The sequence below is a fragment of the Ursus americanus genome, chromosome 16 (assembly GCF_024610735.1).
Source record: "Ursus americanus isolate L20-20 chromosome 16, mUrsAme1.1.p, whole genome shotgun sequence".
Classification (NCBI taxonomy): domain Eukaryota; kingdom Metazoa; phylum Chordata; class Mammalia; order Carnivora; family Ursidae; genus Ursus; species Ursus americanus.
Genome location: NC_142142.1, coordinates 30,861,479 through 30,886,239, shown reverse-complemented (window position 1 = coordinate 30,886,239; position 24,761 = coordinate 30,861,479).

Sequence of the window (24,761 nt, the reverse complement as noted above, 5' to 3'; positions counted from 1 at the left end):
CTTTGGTATGCCCCAAAAGTGGTTCTAAGAGGGGAGTTTATAGTGATACAGCCTTACCTCAGGAAGCAAGCAAAAACTCAAATAAACAACCTAACCTTACACCTAAGGGAGCTAGAAAGAGAAGAACAAGTAAAAGCCTAACCTGGCGAGTGGAAGGAAATAATAAAGATTAAAGCAGAAATAAATGATACAAGAACTAAAAACACTCTAGAATAGATTAATGAAACCAGGGGCTGGTTCTTTGAAAAGACCAATAAAATTGATAAACCTTTAGCAAGACTCACCAAAAGAGAGAGAGAGAGAGAGAGAGAAAACCCAAATAAACAAAATCACTAACGAAAGAGAAGAAATAACAATCAACACCACAAGAGTACAAACAACTGTAACAAAATATTATGAAAACCTATATGCCAACAAATTGGACAAGTTAGAAGAAATGTATAAATTCCTAGAAACAAATGACCTATCAAAATTAAAGTAGGAAGATATAAAAAATTTGAACAAACTAATTACCAGCAATAAGATTGAATTAGTAATCAAAAAAACTCCCAGCAGCATTGTCCACAATAGCTAAATCGTGGAAGGAGCCGAGATGACCTTCAACAGATGACTGGATTAAGAAGTTGTGGTCCATATATACAATGGAATATTACTCAGCTATCAGAAAGAACGAGTTCTCAACATTTGCTGCAACATGGACGGCACTGGAGGAGATAATGCTAAGTGAAATAAGTCAAGCAGAGAAAGACAATTATCATATGATTTCTCTCATCTATGGAACATAAGAACTAGGAAGATCGGTAGGGGAAGAAAGGGATAAAGAAAGGGGGGGTAATCAGAAGGGGGAATGAAACATGAGAGACTATGGACTATGAGAAACAAACTGAGGGCTTCAGAGGGGAGGGGAGTGGGGGAATGGGATAGACTGGTGATGGGTAGTAAGGAGGGCACACATTGCATGGTGCACTGGGTGTTATACGCAACTAATGAATCATCGAACTTTACATCAGAAACCAGGGATGTACTGTATGGTGACTAACATAATATAATAAAAAACATTAAAATTAAAAAAAAATAAAGATTAAAAAAAAAACTCCCAACAAAGAAAAGCCCAGAATCAGACAGTTTTACATGCAAATTCTACCACACATTTAAAGAAGAGCTAATAACTATTTTCAAACTTTTCCAAAAAAATACAAGAGGGAGGAAAACTTACAAATTTATTCTATGAGGTTAATATTACCCTGATACCAAAACCAGATAAAGATACCACAAAAAAAGAAAACATCGATAAGAGAAAGATAAAAACCATATGATCATTTCAATAGTTGCAGAAAAGGCATTTGAAAAAGTACAACATGTATTCTTGATAAAAAAAAATAAAACACACACACACACACACACACAAAACCCTCAACAAAGTAGGTCTAGAGGGAACCTACTTCAACATAATAAAGGCCTTTTGTGAAAAACCAATAGCTAACATCATACTCAATGGTGAAAAACTGAGTGCTTTTCCCCTAAGGTCAGAAGCAAGACAAGGATGTTCACTCTCACCACTCTTCTTCAGCATAATACTGGAAGTCCTAGCCACAGCAATCAGACAACATAAAGAACTAAAATGTATCCAAATTAGTAAAGAAGTAAAACTCTTTTATTATTTGCAGACAACATAATACTATACATAGAAAACACTAAAGTCTCCATCAAAAAACTACTAGAACTGATAAATAAGTTCAGTAAAGTTGTAGAATACAAAATCAATGTATAGAGATCTGTTGAATTCCTATATACTAATAATGAAGCAGCACAAAGAGAAATTTAAAAACAATGCCATTTACAACTGCACCAGAAACAATAATCTAGAAATAAACTTAACTAAAGAGGTGAAAGACCTGTATTCTGAAAACTATAAAGCACTGATGAAAGAAATTCAAGACGATGCAAAGAAATGGAAAGACATTCCATGTTCATGGATTGGAAGGAAAAATATTGTTAAAATGTCTATACCATCCAAAACAATCTACAGATTTAATGCAATCTCTATCAAAATACTGACATTATTTTTCACAGAACTAGAACAAACAAACCTAAAATTTGTATGAAACCACAATAGACTTCATATAGCCAAAGCAATCTTAAAAAAGAAAAAGAAAATTGGAGGTATTACAATACCAGACTTCAAGTTATATTATAAGGTAGTTGTAATTAAAACAACATGTTACTGACATATAAACAGACACAGAAATCAATAGAATAAAAAACCCAGAATTAAACCCACAATTATATGGTCAATCAATCTTCAACAAAGGAGAAATGAATATACAATGGGGAAAAGTCTCTTCAACAAATGGTGTTGGGAAAACTGGACAGCAACATGCAAAAGAATGAAACTGGACCACTTTCTTTTACCATACACAAAAATAAACTCAAAAATTATTAAAGACCAAAATGTGAGGCCTGAATCCATAAAATCCTTGAAGAGAGCACAGGTAGTAATCTCTCTTACATCAGGTGTAGCAACATTTTCCTAGATATGCCCCCTGAGGCAAGGAAAATAAAAGCAAAAATAAACTACTGGGACTACAGCAAAATAAAAAGCTTCTGCACGGTGAAGGAAACAATCAATAAAACTAAAAGGCAACCTACTGAATGGAAGAAGATATTTGCAATTGACATCTCTGATAAAGGGTTAGTATCCAAATGTATAAAGAACTGATACAACACAAGACCCAAAAGATAAAAAAAAAAAATCAGAAGACATGAACAGATATTTGTCCAAAAAGACACCCAGATGGTCAATGGACACACGAAGAGACGCTGAGCATCACTCATCACGAGGGAAATGCAAATCAAAAGTACAATGAAATACCACCTCACGGCTGTCAGAATGGCTAAAATCAATAACACAAGAAACAACAGGTGTTGGTGAGGATGTGGAGAAAAAGGAACTCTAGTGTATTGTTGGTGGGAATGCTAACTAGTACAGCCACTGTGGAAAACAGTATGGAGGTCCCTTAAAAGTTAAAAATAGAACTACCTACCCTATGATCCAGCAATCACACTACTGGGTATTTACCCAAAGAATACAAAACATGAATTCAAAGGGAAACATGCATCCCTATGCTTATGGCAGCACTATTTACAATAGCCAAACTATGGAAACAGCCCCAGTGTCCATCAATTGATAAATTATCCAAATAAAGAAGATGTGTACACACACACACACACACACACACGCACGCACGCACACGCACAGACTGGAATATTATTCAGCCATAAAAAAGAATAAAATCTTGCCTTTGCAACAATATGGATGGAGCTAGAAATTATAATGCTAAGTGAAATAAGTCAGTCAGAGAAAGACAAATACCGTATGATTTCACTCATGTGGAATTTAAGAAACAAAACAGAGCAAAGAAAAGAAAGAGAGAGAGAGACAAACCAAGAAACAGACTCTCAACCATAAAGAATAAACTGATGGTATTCAGCCAGGCAGTGGGTTGGAGGATGAGTGAGATAGGGGATTAAAGAGTACAATTATTATGAAGAAAGAAAGGAAAGGAAAGGAATGGAAAGGAAAGGAAAGGAAATTAAAATAAAATAAAATATAAAATGAAAAAAATCAGGAAGCTAGTAGTCATTGACCAAGTACTGACCATTCTGGGACAATTGGTGCAGAGGCTATGATTTAGCTTCCTGGACTGGTTATTGCAGACTTCTCTCCTATTATGTGGTCTGGTCATTGTCCATGTATGTATTCAGTCTCCCCATGTTTAACCACCGCATTTTGTCTGATCTTACAGCTACTCGGGGCCCCCCCTCAGGAGCCTTTGTGTCCCCAGGTTCTAGACCTCCATGGAGGACTCCCATCATCAACTTCGTGTAGTTATCTACAGCTGTGTAACAAACTACTACCAAAATTTAGTGGCTTAAATCAATATTCACGATCACAGTTTCTGTGTATCAAGAATCCAGGTGTGGCTTAGCTGGTCCTCTGGTTTAGGGTCTCTTACAAGTATGCAATTAAGATATCACCTGTGTCTTGTCTGTTTGGGTTACTATTAACAGGATACCTGGACTGGGTGGCTTATAAATAACTGGGATTTATTTTTCACAGTTCCAAGGGAACTTGGCTGGGAAGTCCGAGATCAAGGTGCCAGCGCATTTGGTGTCCAGGAAGAATGTGTTTCCTGGCTCATAGACTTAGGTCTTTTTGCTGTAACTTCACATGCCAGAAGGGGTGAGGGCTTTCTAGAGTCTCTTCTATAAGGGTACGAATCCCATTCATGAGTGCTCCATGACCGCATTACCTCCCAGAGGCCCCACCTGCTAATACCATCATATTGGGGGTTCAGATTTCAACATATAAATTTGGTGGGGAGGAGACACAAATATTTAGTCCCTGGCATCCCAGTTCTGTAGTCATCTTAAGGATCAACTGGGGAAGGATCCACTGCCAAGTCCACTCACAACTATCCCACTTACACGGTTGTTGGCAGGATTCCGTTTTTTAAGGCTCATTGGACTGAGGGCATCAGCTCCTCACTGGCTGTTGGTTAGAGGCCACTTTCTGTTCCTTGCCTTGCCCTTTGTTTCTCTCCATGGGTCTCCTTAGTCCACACCATGGCAATTGTTTCATCGGAGCCAGGAAACCAAGAAGAGCCAGAAAAAGAATGCAAGCCAGACAGAAATCAGAGTCTTTTGCAACCTAATCTTAGGAGTGACATCCGATTGCTTTGGCCATGTATTCTATTCACTGTAAGTGCCAACTTTAAACCATCAGGAGGCAATAGTTAAGCCAAAGCATTTATTTAGGATCAAAGAATTGCAATTCAGGGTACACAGATTTGGGCAGCAACCCAAATAGCAAAAGTCAGAGGCTTTTAAAGACAAAAAGGTAATGCATGTATAAGTTGTTTACAAAGAATTTTGCTTGGTGTTGGCGGCAGAAAACTATCTGGGCTCACCATAGTTGGTTGCTAAGCCTATCGCTAAGCAAAAGTCTGTTACTGTAGCAAGTGGCAAGCCTTCTTGCTTGCACAGTCCTTGAAGCATTTGCAGTTGGGCCCTGTTCAAAAGTTCATGGTTCCCCCCGTGAGGATATGCATAAGACCCATCTCTTTAATGGCCTCCCACTTTCATTTTAAAATCCCTTGTCATAAATGACTCCCTTTTATTTTACCGTTCTCAGAAGCAAAGTACTAGGTCCAGCTCACACTCAAGGGGAAGGATGATGCAAGAAAATGAACATGGGGATCATTGGGGGCCCTCTTGGAAGCGATCATAAAACTCTGTCAAATAAAGATCAGACCCAGATGAGTAAGAGACTTCATTGGTAGGGATTATTGTAAGGGGAGAGAAAGATTATTGCAATAAGGAGGACACTGACCAAAAAATGAGCAGGCATCTCACGTTTGGGAAGTTTTCTTTTATAAAGCAGAGTATACAAGGCTAGAAAGAACCCACGTCGTGAAACGGGATGAAAGGAGCTACTACCTGTATGAAGGTATGGCAGTTCAGAGAATGTCTTACCCTGAGGCCAGCCTCTCTTCCAAAAGGCCCTTTAAGGAAAGGCTATATGCTGGCTGAAGTGGAGGGTGGGCCAAAGTTCTGGGCCTGAGAGAACCAGAGAATTGTATCCTAGGGTCAGTTATCAGCGTTTTGTTCCTATTGTTCAGTGGGGACAAAACCAGTTCATTTGATCATTTATGAGGCCAAGAATGGGAATTTGGATAATAAAGAGGGTACCCAGGAGCCTTATCCAACTCATACCAGAAGGATGGTTCTTTGCTGGATGGTTCTTTGCCGTTAGGTCATTTCCAGGAACACAAAGGGTGAGGAGATGTCTTAAGCTTCCCTGCTTTCCCTGCTCAGGTCAAATTCAGTATTTTCTTTCCCATCCCTCCTGCTCCCAGCATGGGGTGCTCCCACAGAGGCCAGCCAACCTTGGTTTGGCTCTGCGCCTCAGTTCTTTGCTCAATGGGCTGCTTCAGGCAGGATGGGGAGGAAGAAGGCCAAGAAGAGGAAAGACAGGGAGACATCTACTGAGCAGTTGCAGGTGTCAGGAGTGTCTTAAATGCCTTTTCCACATTGCCTCATAAAGTTCCTCTTTAGCCACTTCTGGTTCTCTCTCACCCGTCCTCCAGGCCCCAGCCCTGACACGCCCCACTTCCCAGTCATGAACTCAAGCTGCCCCTCACTACTCAGGATGCCGCTGCCATTCACCCCCTTCACTGCCTTACTATTATTTATAAATAATTCCTAGACTGAAGGTTGAGTGACCCACGCCCTTTTGCCAGTTCCTGGGCCTTCCATTTTTTTTTTTTTTATCTGTAAAAACTGAGACTGGAGAAGAAAACACCATGTTGGGTTTATAGAATCTTAGATTTTCTGATTCTCAGGTGACCACCAACCACTGGAAAACAGCCAACTCTCAAATCCATCTCAGAGAAGGAAATTTTCTTAACAATGGCACTTATCAGGCGCTTCTCATTGTAACAGAATCTTCTGCAACATTCTACCAAGGCCATCCCTCCTCTGATCCCACCACAAATAGAGCTCCCTCCTGCCCCATAGCAAATGCTGCCTGAGGAGTTTCTTATCTCCTTTCCACAGTATTCAAGAATTCCTTGACATTCAAATTACTTCTTTGTTTCTCCAACTATACCCAACTTCCTGGCACCTACCATAGTGTTTTATTTTATTTTATTTTATTTTAAATTCAACCTATCCAACAAGGAAGTCATTTCCTACAAAGAAAGCCACGAAACACTATAGATGAGAGGAAATGCAGAATGTAACAAAGGAAGGTAATCCCATAATAATGCTAAGAGCTGCTTGGCCTCGGGGAGAGTGAAGCTCACTATCTGCAAAATCACTGCTTAGAATACAGAAGTGGAAAGCAAGCACATCCTAAACCCTTTTGTTTTTTAGAGCTGTAAAAATCTATTGTGTTAGGAAATAGGCTTCTGTAAAGATTAACCCTCAGCTTCCACGTCAGTAGAGGCAAACCTTGTTTCATTGTGCTTTGCAGATAAATTTTTTACAGATTGAAGGTGTGTGGTAACCCTGTGTCAAGCACGTCTGTTGGTACCATTTTTTCCAACAGCATTTTCTTACTTTGTGTCTCTGTGTCACATTTTGGTAATTCTCATAATATTCCAAACTTTTTCATTATTATATTTGGTATGGTGATCTGTGATCAGTGATCTTGGATGTATTGAAATTATTTGGGGGTACCACAAACCTTGCCCACATAAGACGGTGAATTTAATTGATAAGTGTTGTGTGTTTTGACTGCTCCACTGACCAGTCATTTCCTGCTTACATCCTATCTCTCTTCCCTCTCCTCGGGCTTCCCTATTCCCTGAGACACAACAATATTGATTTAGGCCAGTTAATAACCCTACAATGATCTCTAACTGTTCAAGTGAAAGGAAGAGTCGATCTTTACAGCAAATTTCACTGTTGTCTTACTTTACGAAATTGCCACAGCCATCCCAGCCTTCAGTAACCACCTCCCTGATCGGTCAGCAGTCATCAGCATCAAGGCAAGATTCTCCCCCAGCCGAAAGATTACAATTCACTGAAAGCTCAGATGATTGTTAGCATTTTACAGCAACAAAGGTATTTTTAAATTAAGGAATGTACATTGTTTTTTAGACATAATGGTATTATCTCAAGCTAAATAGACTACAATATAGTGTCAACATACTGTTTAAATGCACCAGGAAACCAAAATATGTATTCAACTGATCTTGCTGTAATATTCACTTTTTTATGGTGGCTGGAGCCAAACCTGCGATATCTCCAAGGGATGCCCATACACAGTAACAAATGCATTATTGTCTCCATTGTGTGAATGAGATTACCAAGTCTGGGAGCACACTCAAGGTTACAGAGCCTGTAAGTGGCACAGTGGTTTACAAGCCAGCCTGACTCCAAAACGTGTGCAATGAGCCCATGTACCCTGAGTGCTTCTCCCCTCTGCTACCCCCCCCACCCACCCAGTGCTGTGTATTCCTGGAAGGCATGACGATATTTAACAATTATTTGTGCAACTTACATAGTGCTTTGTACATTATCAATCTTCAATAAGTGTTTAGAATTCTAGACCTATGGAAACCTATCAGTTGGAAATGGTTTCAAGAGCATGTAACAGAAAATCCAAGTAACAGGGGATCAGTTAAGTAGGGCCTTGTTTTGGTCACGTAACAATGTTTTGCTCACCTGGAGGTAGATAGCTGGCTTAGGTTCAGCAGTTTAGGACAACATCTCTGGAATGCTCTTGAACTTTCAGAATGGGTGTTGGGTCAGACAATAGGCAGCGTTGGACACAGGCCTTTAGAAGGCATCTGGTCCCAAACCTTCATGTAACTGGTGAGGGACTGCAGCACACAGAAGTTAACTAACTTGCTCAAGATCTCACAGCGAAGTGGCCAAGCTCAGGTTTAAACCCAGACTCCCTAAACCATGGTCTTTTCTGCTTCCAAGAATTGATCCCCCTGGGATCCTGCTATCTACTAGAACTAACCTGATAGTGGATTTTAAATTGGTCTTTGATCACCCATATCCTCACCAGATTAATGGATTTATTTATAACCTAACCTGAGATTTCAATGACTCATTCCCAAGCAGTGGTCATAATGATGGAAACCACACTTCCTGTGTCATGCAGAGTGAGGAGAGGTCATTTGGAGGCCAGGGTTGGCTGTGTCTCCTCAGTCATATAAAAAATTGGTGACTCACTCAGGATGTCCATCTACTGAACTTCTGTTCAATCTTCTAAATCCAAGTGTGCTATAATAAAGAATTTGTCTCATTTATACCCAAGGTTCCTGGCATGGAGCCCCCAAAACCCTTGGAATTCCATGATTGATAGCAATGTTTTGTTATGCTACTGAAGTGACTCATGGTCGGCCCCTTGATAGCTTCAGGCTGGGGCTGATCACCATAAAGTCCAACTCATGATTAGGGGTTTGGAACTTTGGGCCATCCTAACCTCTGAGGAAGTGAGGGGGGCTGGAGATGGAGTTCAGTCACATGCCAATGATGTAACCAACCATGCCTCTATAAGAAAACCTCAATAAAAACTCTGGACACCAAAGTTCGGTGGAGCTTCCTTGTTGTTGACACTGATATGCCAGAGGGTGATACACCCCGACTTCATGGGGAGAGGGCACAGAAGCCCTGCATTCCTCCCATACCTCACCCTATGTATATCCTTTATATTAAACTATAATCATAAATATAGTGTCTTCACTAGGTTCTAGTGAATTATCCTACCTGAGGGAGCATGGGCACCTGTGAATCTGTACCCAGATAGTCAGAAGTGTCGGTGGCCTGGAGGCCCCTGGAACTTGTGGCTGATGAGGGCAGTCTTATGGAGGAGTTTGCCCTGAACCTGCAGGATCTGTGCTCACTCTGGGTAGTTGGTGTCAGAACTGAATGGTAGTGTACCCATTGTTGTTAAACAGGTTGGGGTGGAAATGGAATACCAACTCAGAGTCACCCCCTCCTGGATGCCTTTCCCTCTCCAGACAGGCATCCAGGAGGACAGCCAACCCTCGCTCTCCTGTGCTACCTTAAAATAAGCTGTATTTATCACACTGTATAGTGATATATTTATATCTTTGTTAATGCCCTCCAACAAGATCATTAGCTCCTAAAAGAAAAAGATTCTACTCTATCAATTTTTACCTGTGTTTTTTTTTAAGATTTTATTTATTTATTTATTTATTTGGAAGAGAAAGAGTGAGGAAGTGAGAGAGAGAGCACAAGTAGCGGGGAGAGGCAGAGGGAGAGGGAGAAGCAGACTCCCCACTGAGCAGGGAGCCTGACATGGGGCTCAATCCCAGGACCTCGGGATAATGACCAGAGATGAAGGCAGACACTTAACCCACTGAGTCATGCAGGTACCCCTTACATGTGTTTCTATAGTACTTGGCAAATATGAGTGCTCAGTCCATTTTTAATGACCTAATGGATAAATGGATGAGTGTGTGACACTCTCTATTCAGCACCCCTATCTCTCTGCCCTTGCTTTGTTCCTCATGCTGTCCCGCTTCACTCTTTCTTGCACACACCAGGATAATTGTTCCACATAAGCACCACTTTATCATAGCTGCTCTTTGTTTTCTGCTGAAGAACAGAGGCTGCCTGCCACACAGGACGTTAATTTGTTTGTGTCTCAGGCGCCTCAGTGGCTCAGTCAGTTAAGCGTCTGCATTCCACTCAGGTCATGATCCCAGGGGCCTGGGATCAAGTGTTGCATCGGGGTCCCTGCTCCATAGGGAGTCTGTTTCTCTCTCTGTCTCTTCCCTCACCCGTTTTGTCTCTCTCTCAAATAAATAAATAAAATCTTTAAAAAAATGTGTTTGTGTCTCTGAGCCCTATGCCCAAATGACAAGTGACTGGCAGGACATGGCTAGCTGAAGAGCTGGTGGGTTCACAGGTTCTGAGCATCTCTCAGGCACTGTTCCCTGCTCAGTCCCCACCCTCACTGCCCTGAAAATGGAATGGTGTTGTTTATAATGATATCAGTTACTGTAAGAAGTAGGTGCCACCCATGAAACATCTGGAGCACAATAAGAAATAATTAAATAATCATATCCTAATCTCACCAAGACCCCCTCACCCCACCTTGACTGCTCTTCTGCTCCCTTGCCATATTTGACTTGGCCCATACCTCTCTATGAAGTTCTAAGTCTCCTCAATCCACATCTGAGAAAGCAGGACACCAGCCTAGGTTCCTCAATCTCTTCCACACCCATGTGCGTGTATCTAGCATCAGCCCCTCCAAGGCTTGGGGAGGGAATCATGGGCTGGAAGAACTCTTGTTCTTTTCTCTCCCCTTCTCCATCTTCACAGCATGACAGAAGTTTCTCCTTCCTTTTCCTATGTGACAGGAGCTCACTCTTGTGTCATTTCTTCTTTCTTCCTTGCTCTGTGGTCTTCTTTCATCTAGGTGATGTTTACAACGCCTTCTCTAAAGCAATAAGTCTTATGGCCAAAGCTTAATGCCTTTTTTTTTTTTAAGATTTTATTTATTTATTTGACAGAGATAGAGACAGCCAGTGAGAGAGGGAACACAAGCAGGGGGAGTGGGAGAGGAAGAAGCAGGCTCACAGGAAGGAGCCTGATGTGGGGCTCGATCCCATAATGCGGAGATCACGCCCTGAGCCAAAGGCAGACGCTTAACCGCTGTGCCACCCAGGTGCCCCAAAGCTTAATGTCTTTTTAAATAAAGATTTTATTTATTTGTTTATTTGAGAAAGAGAGAGAAAGAACGAGTGGGGAAAGGGGCAGAAGAAGAAGGAGAAGCAGACTCCCTGGTGAGCAGGGACCCTGACGCATGGCTCAATTCCAGGACCATGAGATCATGACATGAGCTGAAGGCAGGTGCTTAACCAACTAAGCCATCCAGGTGCTCCCCCCACCCCCCCGCCGCAAATCTTAACGTCTTAAGGGCCTTTGAGGATGGAAATAATATCTCTAAGAGGAGAAATACAGAAGTCTTTGTAAAATATTATCTGTGTTATATAGACATCTAACCAACATTTATTTCTAGTTACTCTGTGCTGGGCAATCAAGAGAAGTCTAACCGAAAGGTAAGACATAATTTCCTCCCTCAGGCAGCAACGAGTAAATGGGAGAGACAGACAAGTAAAGAAGTGAATACAATCCAGAGAGTTTGAGGAAGACCAGAGTTCTGAGCTTTCACAGAAGAGGGAATCCTAACCCAGACTTTGGGGTCATAAGGCAAGGGGCATGATCCTGAGCTGATTTGTGAAAGACATGTAGAAGTTCAAAAAAAAACCTTTGGTAAATAAGGGATAAAAGCAGGAGCATCTGTCTGTGCAGAGGTCCAGAACGTTAAGGAACTTCAAGTCAGTAGTTTGGCCTAGCAGGAGCTGAGGCAGGAAGAGAGGGAAGAGGTGAGACTCTGTGAGCAGGTAGGCTTTTGTAGGCAATGAGGGCCAGCAAAATGTTTTAGTCAGGAGATGACAGGCTTAGGGTTTGACTGCTTAGGATGAGGCTCTTGAGAAAGGGAGAGAAAGATGTTTTTTCTTCTAATGTGGGAGCAACTTCATCAAAAAAGCAATGGGGGCTCTTCAGTGTAGTTTTAAGAGCCAAGGTGATGTTGAGGCAGGCAGTGTCCATCCATGCCCAAGGCAGCCTCACAAAAGAATCTAAATCCCTTGGTACCCACAGTTTGCTCCAAGGCAATGGCCTTCAAACACATTTAGGGCAGATGCCCCTACACAAATCAATCACAAACTAAAACAAAAGCCTCGAGAATGGGAACAAACAGAGATGCAGAATGGGAAGAATAAAGCTTCAAGGTAATTGTCAAGAGTAAGTGAGTGAATAGAAAGTCCTGGCAGCATGGTCTCCTCCAGAGTCTTTGTTCCATCAATGTTAATTCACGTCTCCTTCCTTTCTGAGCTATACTAGGAATCTTATAAGTGATAACAAGAGTCGCCATGTAACCAACATTTATTGAACATTTATCGAATTACAAAAGAATAAACACTTTACATGCATTATTTCATCCTTACAACCCATTTCACAGGTAATGAAATCGAGGTTCAGAGAAGTTAATTGAGTTGCCTAAAAGCACACATGGGTGAAATGGATTTAAGCCCATTTGTCTAACCCTAGCAGAGCTGTGGCATTAACCACTACACCCTCCTGTCCCTCCTGGCTTCAGAGTCACAGGATGAGACAAATCCCCAGCAAAGAACTCTTCACTGAGCCCTACTTCCCCAACAAGCACCTCTGAGGAAAGAGATTTCTCAGCCTTCCTGAGAAAACGATCCCATGTCCTCAAGCCTCACATTCACTACTCAGAGAACTCTCCTCTGTCAGAGCCTAATGGCTTCTTGCTCTAATTTCAACTCATTGTTTCTTCTTTCGTTTAGTTGGTAAAGCTTAGAATAAAATGGAATTGAAGTGTTATTTCAAAATACTTGTGTCTCCATCCTTCGTAAAAAACCACTCCATCCTTTTTCGGACTTGTTGGCAACAGTGATTTATTTCTTACTTTCAAGACCATGCTCTAGCTAGTAAAAATAAAAAAAAAAATTTTTTTTTTGGCTGGCAGGGGGTGGGGGTAGCAAAAATAAAAATTATTCATTGCCAAGGGAAAGAAGCTCGAAAATCATTTTTCTTTGAAGAGAATTTGGGAAAAAAAGAAAAAAGATCTAGAATGCTGTCCAAGCTATTGGTTTCTTCTTTGAACTTTTTTTTTTTTTTTTATATAAGTGCTGTGCTTTTTTTCTCATGCTGAGGTTTGAGGGCAACTTCACATCCTACATATGCTCAGATTAGTCTATTTCTAGCCCCCTACAGTTCTAATGACAAACATTCACCAAACAACATATACTGAACCTTCACTACTTTACCTGAAAAAGAAGGGAAAAAAAGCAAGCTGTTCAGGTCTCCTTCTCACAGGACAGCAGATCCTTGATATTTTCAAAGGGGTGTTTCCAAGACTTTGGCAAACTCCTAGCAATGACTTTTGTGAGAATGTTTAGACTGGTACCTAACTGCCCTTTAAATTAGTTTAGTCAAAAGTCACATGTCTCTTATATACAACCACACAATCTATGTTAATTAAAAGTTTTTATTTTTCATTCAAATTTTATCTTCCACCTAATAAACAAATTAGGGCTAACTGGACACTCACTGAAAATGCCATAAAATCCCCTTTACCTTGGCCCCCCCACCCTTTTCTTAGAGAAAGAGAGTGCACAAGTGGGGAGGGGAGGAGCAGAGAGAAAGGGAAAGAGAGAACCGCAAGCAGACCCCACACTCAGCACGGAGCCTGACGTAGACCTCGACCTCATGACCCTGAGATCATGACCTGAGCCAAAATCAAGAGTCGGATGCCTAACCAACTGAACCACCCAGGCGTCCCCCACCCTTTGCCTTTTTTTATGGATTGGTCCTGTTCACATTAAAAACCTGAGTCCTTCCTAAGGCATCCCTCCTTAAAGTAGCCTGAACTTCTAATCTCTGGACAATCACAACTACTTTCTCTTAGAATAAGTGTAGGAAGCTATTTTGGTCATTTTTCGAGGTAAGTAATCAAAATAAGTGGTATAAATGTAACAGAACAAGAAAGGGACATTTAAGCAGATCATTCATAATAATACTTGTTATGGACTGAATTGTGTTCTCCCAAATTCATATGTTGAAGCCCTAATCCCCAGTGTGACTAGATGGAGATAGGGCCTTTAGGGAGGCAATTCAGGTTAAATGAGCCATAAGGGGGGTAACCCAATCTAATAGGACTGGTATGTTTATAAGAAGAGGATGAGACACCAGAAAGCATCCACGCTCTCTTCCCCCCACCCCTAGCTGGAGCATACAAAAGAAAGGCCATAGAAGGGCACAGTGGGAAGGGGGCTATCTGCAAGCCAGGAGGGGAGGCCTCACTAGAACTTTGGTGGCACCTTGGCCTTGGACTTGTAGCCTCCTGAACTGTCATAAAATAAACTTCTGCTGCTTAATGCACCCAGTCTGTGGTGTTTTATTATGGCAGCCCTAGGAGACTCATACAATACCGCTCGAGGGAATGAAAATGATTATGCAAGCAACAAAAGAAGGAAGCGTCCAGGAGAAGTGAGGAGGTGCAGAATTGTGAGCTGATTACTCGTGTCTTATGACAGGGAATCAATAGATATTGGAGCAAACTGATAATCAAGAAAGGGGAATTTTGAATACATTATTTAAAGTTACAGAGGTGAAACATTGAAGAATGCTTCTGCTTCAGTTAATAGAAAATTGCACATTGAGGGTTGAATAAATAGTTGTTTTTTCTCCCCATCCCTCATAACAAGCAGTGCAGGGGCAAGTAGTTGCTGGTATTAGTTCAGAAATACCCATTGTCAGGGCCAACATCACCATAATTCTCCTGGCCTTCTCTTCATTTTTTTTTTTAAGATTTTATTTATTTATTCGACAGAGATAGAGACAGCCAGCGAGAGAGGGAACACAAGCAGGGGGAGTGGGAGAGGAAGAAGCAGGCTCATAGCAGAGGAGCCTGATGTGGGGCTCGATCCCACAACGCCGGGATCACGCCCTGAGCCGAAGGCAGACGCTTAACCGCTGTGCCACCCAGGCGCCCCTGGCCTTCTCTTCATGATCACAAGTTGGGTGTTGCAGCTCCAGCCATTAAGACCTCATTCCAGACAGGATTAGGAAGTGAGGGAGAAGGGATTGCACCAGCAGACTAGCTTACATTTTTGGCCAGAACTGTAACATGGTTACCCTTAGCTGAAAGAAAGAAGGGGCTTAGAAATGGGTATTGCATTAACCTTACCTACACATCTGTTACCAGAATGGTTAAAAGTAGTGTCCTCTAAAGTGTGAGGCCATGGGTAGATGGTCAGAGACTTTTGTTTCTATTTTGATCTTTTTCACGTTCAAAAATTTTTAAAACTTTAAAATTTTGAAAGCTTTGGAGGATGAAAAGAAATCATGCCTCAGGTTTGTAAATTACCACATGTCATGGACAACTTGGGGTGTGATCGTTGAAGCCACAAATTTAAAGCAAGGACTGCCAAGAATCTACTTGGTGTGATGTTTCCTGGGGTAGCTCAGGGAGGTTCCAAATTCATTTAGCACCTCTGAGGGTCTCATAGCCAGGTATTGAAGCCAGCCTCCTTGAACTGTCTACTCCGGGCCTGCATCATGGCTACTAGGTAATTTTTGGCAAGACCACAACTACATAGAATAGTGGTCAAAAGCATGGCCAGTGGAATTAGAAATATTTGGGTCTGACACCCACTACATACTTCTTACCAGTTGTGAAATTAGACAAATCACTTCAGCCTCAATTTTCTGCGTCTGTTTCCCTGCTTTCAAAATAGAGATGATAACACTTCCTAACACTGTTTACAGTGAGAATTCACTACTGTTTTGCTAGCACTTAGAATGCCTGAAACAATAAATATTTGTTGAATACTTCCTGAACCTTTTCATTCACAATTTTCCTAAGAATTATCATAACGTCTGAAATGGGCACATCATGTTCAGTTTATGGTGACTCTCAAGTAAGTTTTTAACCTTCAGTGGACTAAATTGCATATTAAATTGCATCTCTCAAGTTGTTAATGCATAACACATAGAAGCTGGTTTTAAAACACATTTTAAGAAATTCTTATGCAAAGTGAATGATTGAACTTTCTGTTCAAAATGTGTGCCTGGGCTGATGCAGGTTGCTCTCTGCCTACTACAAACACCTAGCAAAGTTGTTCAAGACTAAGAAATGGAAAAATCCAAATTCTGTAAAGAGGGAGTAAACTGAAAGCTAAGCTGGTAAGAAGGAGTTGATATCAGAACTGCCCATGAGAAGGGCGCCTGGGTGGCACAGCGGTTAAACGTCTGCCTTCGGCTCAGGGCGTGATCCCGGCGTTGTGGGATCGAGCCCCACATCAGGCTCCTCTGCTATGAGCCTGCTTCTTCCTCTCCCACTCCCCGTGCTTGTGTTCCCTCTCTCACTGGCTGTCTCTCTCTGTCAAATAAATAAATAAAATCTTAAAAAAAAAAAAAAAAAGAACTGCCCATGAGAATATCAGGATTGACTACATATTTTAGATGCTGAGGTTATACTGGGGTCAGGGCTGGAATTTCCTGCCTGAAGCCGGAAGCCTATGAGTGGCTGCGCTCTCAGACTAAATGGTGGAAGTGGAACTAGGAGATGGAAAGCCAGGGGAAGTGACATGGAAACTTCCCACTCATTCTGGGCCAAGGGTTGAAAATAGAGTTCCCCACAAGAAATTGGAAATCTAAGCCAACTCTACGCTTGGATGTGGGGCCAAATTCACACTACTCGTGGGGTTTGGAAAGCCTATGCTGAAAATGACCTTACAAACTCATTCAGAGTGGTAATAACAGAAAATCTAGGTTGGATTAATCTTTTTGTATTAACAACTAAAAATCTGGAAAAATATTTTAAAGCAACTTTAGAAAGGCATTGGAGAGGGAAAAAAAAGCAGGTAGAAATGGGAAAGAGCTCACTCTTGATATACAATGACAACTGGTGTGATTTGGGAGTCAGAGGCTTTTGTCTACAGACATTCCTCAATTTGCATGAAGCTCAGGGTGGCAGAAAGCCAGAACCTTCCTCCTTGAGATAGCACAAAACAAAGTTCAGGGCTTAACGGTGTGACCAGAAATTTATGGGCAGAAATTGTGGAGAAGAAGAGTTGCAGAAGGAGTAAAACACAAAATCCTAATGTAAACTGAGCCCAAATCCTTGGCAGATCACTAAGCCATGCATGTGTTGGGGAAGCCCTGCAAAGCCCAGCTGTTAAGCAGCAGGTGGACATTGAGGGGGTTGAGAAGAGATTTTTTTCTGCTGGACACCACAGGGGGTATCAAGGTTACTGCCTGCTGGACCAAAATAAGAGAAACAAAACTCTTCAGAGAAACATAAAATCCAGAATCTGTTCAACATATCATTGTAATATTCATAATGCAGTCAATCAAGAAAAAAAATCACTAAACATGCAAAGAAACAGAAATACATGACCCATTCTCTAAAGAAAAATCAGGCAATAGAAACCAATTCTGAGATGACCTAGAAGTTGTGCTCAGCAGACAAGAAACTTATTTAAAACAGCTACTATTGGAACTACTCAAATATTTTACAGGAAAATATACTCATTGTGAATGAACAGAGTGTTAATCTCAGCAAAGAAATAAAAATTATAAAAAATAATCAAATAGGGGAAGGACAGGACCTCTGTAATGGTGGCATAAAAAGTTCAATTTCTTTTGAAGATAAAAGTTATAAAATGGGACATTATTTAAAATAATTTCTGTTCTATGAAAGATAATGTCAAGAGAATGAGAAGACAAGCCACAGACTGGGAGAAAATGTTTGAAAAAGACACACCTGGCAAAGAACTGTTACAAAAGCCTCTTTAAATATAATAATAAGCAAAGAAACAACCCCATAGAAAAATGGGCCAAAGACCTTAACAGACACCTCACCAAAGAAGATACACAGGTGGCAAATAAGCATATGAAAAGATGTTTCACCTTGTCAACAGGGCAATGCAGTCAAACAAGAATGAGTTACCACTACACACTTAGAATAGCCTAATCTGGAACCAATTAAAAATTTTAAAACTGAAAAATACAACATCTAAAGTCCATGCCCAACACTTTAATTCACTATGGCAGAAGAAAATCTAGTTAGTATAAGAAGACAAGAAAATGATATGATAGTCATGTATATTACAAAGAAGAAGTAAAGCTGTCTTTATTTGCAAATGACATGATCATGTACACAGACAATTCTAAAGAATCTACAAAAAAAAATCTACCAGAATGAATTATTGATTTAGCACAGTTGCAGGAGAAGAGTTCGATATAAAAAGAAAAGTTTTCTGTATCTTGAATCAACAGAAAGGAATGAGAATTCCAGAAGTGATGGCCTAACAAATGCCTTTCGGGCCCAACAGAGGCAGGGAACTTTAATGAAACATAAAATTAGGTGGGAAAAGTGCTTCAGCAAAACTTTGTATGATAAGGAAAAGAAGAGGTTCCAATATCCCCCAGAAAGAAAATCACGCCTCTCACTGATAAAATTGCTTTGGATGGATAAGGACTGAAAATGTATCCAGGATTTCTGAAGCACAGAGCTAGGTAATTCTTCCTTTGAAGTGACTATGTCTGGGTTGAGTACCTGTACTCTTTCAACAGCTCTGCAGAGACTTCCCAAGGGCCCTCCCATGCTTTAAATCCCATGCCTGGAATGCTTTAAATTTTTGCATATTCCATAACTTGCAGCTAGCTATCCTTATGTGTCCCAGGTTCTGGCAGACACAGTCACAGAAGTGAGCTATGCAAAGGCGACTTCAGTAGACCTGGGAAGACCAGTGGGCTGAGTGAAGGTCAATGAGTTCTTCTCAGAAACACTGAGCTTGAGGCATTTGGTTGATTTGTGGCAACTGCAGCAGAGATTCTACAATGCTGGGTGGTGAATGATTGTCAGTTGCCTCGGTGGGTTTCTTCTAGCCTTGTCCCATGGAGTAATGGAGCATTTCTCTTGGCTGCTGTGCTTCTGCTTTTAAAACATCCCAACTAGGTTCCCTAGTGTTCCTGAAAATCTTCTCTCTCTGATATCCTGTAAAAATGGCACTTAGATTTAAACTAGCTAGCGTGGGTTCTGTTTTCTGTAACAAAGACATTGATTACTGAAGAATTTGTTCCAGAACTGGTGGCAGGCTATAGACTTTCAAAGAAATGGGGATCTGGAATTAGTTATCTTACTTCATGGAGTTTGAAGGCAGTGGGGATTGGGCTAGCATTACAGGATGAGGCACAGGTGTTCTAGAACATGTTTTGGCTGAGCAGTCAAATGATCCACCGTGGTCACTTGGAATGAAATGCATATTGAAAGCAAAGCTTTGGTGGCCACAGCAATTGACCCTTATCATGGACATAAGAAATATATGAGTTGTGGGGACCTGGGTGGCTCAGCTGGTTAAGGGTCCAACTCCTGGTTTTGGCTCAGGTCATGATCTCATGGTCGTGAGATCAAGCCTTAGGTCAGGCTCTGCATTCAGCATGGAGTCTGCTTCAGATTCTCCCGCCCCACCCCCTGCTTCTCCCCCTGCTTATGCTCATTCTTTTAAATAAATAAATAAATAAATTTTAAAAATCTTTAAAAAAAAGAGAAATATATATGAGTTCTAATCTGGGATGGATGCTTCTAACTAAGTTATAGTAGTTTTGTTTTTTGGGTTTTTTTAAATTACAATAATTTTAAAAAGAAAACAATACGCTGAGAATTTTACATCAGAGAATGAGGGATATTCTACCATTGTCCTGAAAGACTTTCCTGTATCTCAGAACTGCAGGACCAATGTAGCTAATAATAGTGGTTAATCAGACACAGTGGGCTGCCAAATTACAACAGAGTTTCAATTCACAGCCTTGTTTTGTCTCTAATGTGAGAGTTAAGGCATTAATAGGGGAAGTATGGCATCCTGAAAATTGGAATGGGAATATTTGTGGGTATTCACATGACTCCAATACCCCCACAATTCACTGAGCCTTTCTTGCTAAAGAAGCAGTTGCTCCTCTCCATCGATGAGGCCAGCCCACCCTGATTACAGACCTACAGTAACCTCATCAGAGAACACCAGAAATGAAATGTCAGGCCTCTTCAAGTTCCAGTGCTAATGCTAGGGCCCAGGGTGCCATAAGGGGCCATTTACAACAACAAACCCAGAGGTGATATTACACACCAAACAAACTGTATGATTTAAATAATTGAAATACATAAACATGGAAGTAACATACATTAGAATGGATGATCAGAGTGCTAGAACAGGGAGGAAAGAATAAAAATGTAAATTAGGCTGAATTTATCAAATTGGGAAAACACACCAGAGATTCTGGAGTCAGCGGGTTAAGTTTGGGCTGCTGTGAATAGCTATTTGTTTTTGATATGCAATTTACATTCTTTTTTTAAAAATTGTGATTAAGGGGCATAGGTGGCTCAGTCAGTTAAGCATCTGCTTTCAGCTCAGGTCACAATCCCAGGGTTCTGGGATTGAGCCCCACATAGGGCTCCCTGCTCAGTGGGGAGCCTGCTTCTCCCTCTGCCTGCTGCTTCCCCTACTTGTGCTCTCTCTCTCTGTCAAATAATAAATAAATCCTTAAAAAAAGAAAAGAAATTTTAAAAATTGTAGTTAAAATACATATCATGTTTATATGTATAATGATATTCTAAAATATTTATAATACTTATAAATACAGATACTTACCATCTTAAGCTTTTTTTAAAGTAATATAAGACCAAAAAAAAAAAAAAGAGCACATGGTTCTTTTTTTTATTATTCTATTTACCACGGTAAGTGATGTTTACCATCTTAATCATTTTTAAGTGTACAGTTCAGTAGTGTTAAATACATTTATATTGTTGTGCAACTAATCTCCAGTACTCCTTTCACCTTGCAGAACACCAAACTCTATACCCATTAAACAATTACATATTCTTTCCTCCCCCAGCCACTGGAAACCACCATTTTACTTTCTGTTTCTATGAATTTGACTACTCTAGGTACCTCAGAGAAGTAAAACCATACAGTATTTGTCTTTTTGTTACTGACTAATTCACAGAGCATTATGTCCTCAAGGTTCATCCATGTTGTAGCATGTGTCAGAATTTCCCTCATTTTTAAGGCTGAATAATATTCCAGTGTGGGTATATATACCACATTTGTTTATCCATTCATAGACTGAGGGACACTTGAGTTGCTTCCACCTTCCAGCTCGTGAATAATGCTGCTATGAAGATGGGTGAACAAATATCTCTTCAAGACTCTACTTTCAAATCCGTTGGATTTTAAACCAAAAGTGGGATCTCTGAATCATATGGCAATCTATTTTTAATGTTTTGAGGAATTCTCATACTAGTTTCCCTAGCAGCTGTTCCCTTTTGTATTCCCATCAACCATGTATAAAAGTTCGAATTTCCCTACATTCTCTCCAAACTGGTTATTTTCTGGTTCTCTGATACTAGCCAGCCAAGGGTGGTATCTCACTGTGATTTAGATTTGCATCTCCCCTAATGATTTGTGATGTTGAGCATCTTTTCATATGTTTCTTGGTATATTTTCCCTGGAGTAATTTCTATGCTAATCCTTTGCCCATTTTTTAAAAGATTTTATTTATTTATTATTTGAGAAAGAGAGAGAGATAGTAAGAGAGAGCACAAGCAGGGGGACTGGCAGAGGGAGAGGAAGAAGCAGTCTTCCCGATGAACAGGGAGCCTGACCTGGACTTGATCCCAGAACCCTGGGATCATGACCTGAGCAGAAGGCAGACTCTTAACCGACTGAGCCACCCAGGTGCCCCTCCTTTGCCCATTTTTAATTGGATTTTTTTGTTGTTCTTGTTGAATTGTAGGAGTTCTTTATATATTCTGACTATTATCTCCTTATCGAATATTTGATTTGCAATTATTTTCTCCCATTGCATAGGTTGCCTTTTTACTCTTGTCGATTATTTCCTTTGATGCACTGAAGTTTTAAATCTTGATGTAGTCAAATTTATCTTTTATTTTTATTGCCTGTGCTATTGGTGTCCTATCCAAGAAATTACTGCCAAATCCAATGTCATGAAGATTTGTTCCCTATGTTTTTTTTAAGAGTTTTATTGTTTTAGCTCTTATATTTAGGTCTTTGATCCATTTTGCATTGATTTTTGTATAAAGTATGCGGTAAGGGTCCAACTTCATTCTTTTGCATATGGATATCTAATTTACCTAACATCATTTATTAAAAAGACTCCTTTCCCCCATTGGTCTTTGCACCCTGGTTGAAAATCATTTGACCATATATGTGAGGGTCTATGCCTGGCCTTTCTGTTCTATTCCATTGGTCTTTATGGCTGTCTTTTCGCCAGTATCACACTGTGTTGATTACCACAGATTTATAATAAGTTTTGAAATCAGGAAGTGTGAATCCTCCAACCTTGTTCTTCTTTTTTCAAGATTATTTTAGCTATTTAGGGTCTTGAGAACGGTTTTAACTAATTTAATAAGCAATAATAATTTTATAATTAATTTAATGATCTGCTAGGTTTCTATTGTCTCTGGGCTCAGTACTGGTCTATGCCAAACAAGCTTGAGATGTCATAAATTCCTTTACAAGTTAGGAGAAGTAATGCAAAGACTTTGAGAAATAGGAATAGTGCGGTGGATTTATTAGGTATGGCCCATGCATCTACCCTTAAATATGTCCTCTGAGAGGGGCCAGACCTTTCCAAGTCATAGAGAAACATACTACTGAGAGAAATGCAGACATATGTAAAGGTGCTAGAGTGGATCTTTGCCATGTATCAGAAATGATTATGAGGATGCTGTCTTTGAAATGGACTTCCTAATGTGAGTGAGGTTGATGGGATTGGATTCTGGGGTGGCAGAAGCCAAGTAGTAGTACTCACCTCTAGCGACACAGAGAGTATGGTTACTATGAGAATCAGCAGGGTCAGCTCATTAATCAATGATTTGGCCCACAGGAACTTCATAGTGACTACATTATCAGAGGGACCTTGAATAAACAGAAGGACATTCTACTAAGGTACTACTTGATTTGTGTAACAAAATAAAACAAAAAACATCTGTAGGTCTGGCAAATGGAGACCTAACTTTAGCTACCACATTTGAAATCAGAGCCCCTCATTTAATTTCCATACCCAAGTTAGTTTACAGATCATGGATCCCTTGAATAAAGAAAAGACTATGACAGTATCACTATAAGTGCTATAGTTCTCCCAATCAGCTTCTCCAAAGGGGCTTATGGAATGATCAATCTGGGGATAACTGGACTGGCTTTTCATTCACACCAACTCTTAGAGATGAAAAAAGCCACTGTGGTCCACAGGTGAAAGTAAGAACTTGTAAAGGTCAAGTGATAAATGGAATTTTGGCTTGTGTCACACTCATATGGGGTCCATGGGTCTATCCTGTGGCTAATTCCTGAGTTCCAAAGTGTAGAGTTGGAATACTTAGCAACCGACAGAATCTACACATGAGGTCAGTTACAGTAGAATCAAATGGAAGCCCCCGAAGCTCCTCTTCCCAGTGAAAATATAAACCAAAAGCAATGTCATCTGTCTGAAGGAATCACAGAGGTTGTGCCAATATTAAATACTTCATAGGGGCAGAGGCAATGATTCTTATTATAGCCATTCAACTCACCTGCTTGGTCTCTACCTAAAATAGATCATCAGGTTACGTACATAGGACAAGGAATCAGAAAGTATTCAATTTCTCAGCAGAAGTGCTGGAAAGTAGGTGAGCAATGCTGGTAGGCAGAAAAATGGCCCCCCACATCCTGATTCCCAGAACCTAGGAATATGCTCAGGCAAAGGAGAGATAAGGTTGCAGATGGAATTATGGTTGCTAGTCACTGGTTTTAAAATAGGAAGATTATCCTGGATTATTCAGGTGGATGTGATGTAATCACAAAGGTTTACAAATTACATCCTTGTAATCACCTTTGAAAAGCGGAGGGAATGAGCAGAAGAAGAGAGAAGGAAATGTGACTTTAGAAGGTCAGAGAGATGTCATGTTACTGGCTTTTAACATGGAAGAAGTGGTCCACGATCCAAGGAATGTGGGTGGTCTCTAGAGGCTGGACAAGACATGGAAATGGATCCAACCCAGAGCCTACAGAAGAGAATGCAGCCCTGAAGACACCTTAATTTTAACCCCATGAGACCTGTGTCAGATTCTGACCTACCTACAGAAGTGTAAGATAATAAATTTGTGTTGTTTAAGCCACTAAGACTGTGGTCATTTGTTATGGCAGCAATAGAAAACTAACAGAATGTCTTCAAAATTCAGTTAGTTTCTATGTACCTTTTCTTGGGCAACTGCTAGAGAATGTGGTCTTTCAAAATAAAGGAGTAAAGTTAAAAAAAAAAAAAGAGGAAGACAGGGATCTAGGAAACTGCAAGACCTAGCCACTGGGTAGAGGTGAAGGGGGATCCTGGGAAAGCAGGTGTTCTACAGACAGAAAGAGCTGCTAGTCCCGGGAGGAGCAGCTGACAGCCCAGAAGGTATGGAGGAGAGGGGTTGGCAGACACTCCATGTGCATGGTCAGGTCACAAAGGGGCTTTTAACTCTTCTGAAAAATTGGGAAGGAATTAGTGATAGTGACATCAAAAAGTAAGCCAGAAACGAAGAGGAAGTTTTAACTCCAGAAGTGCAAGGTTGTTTGTAA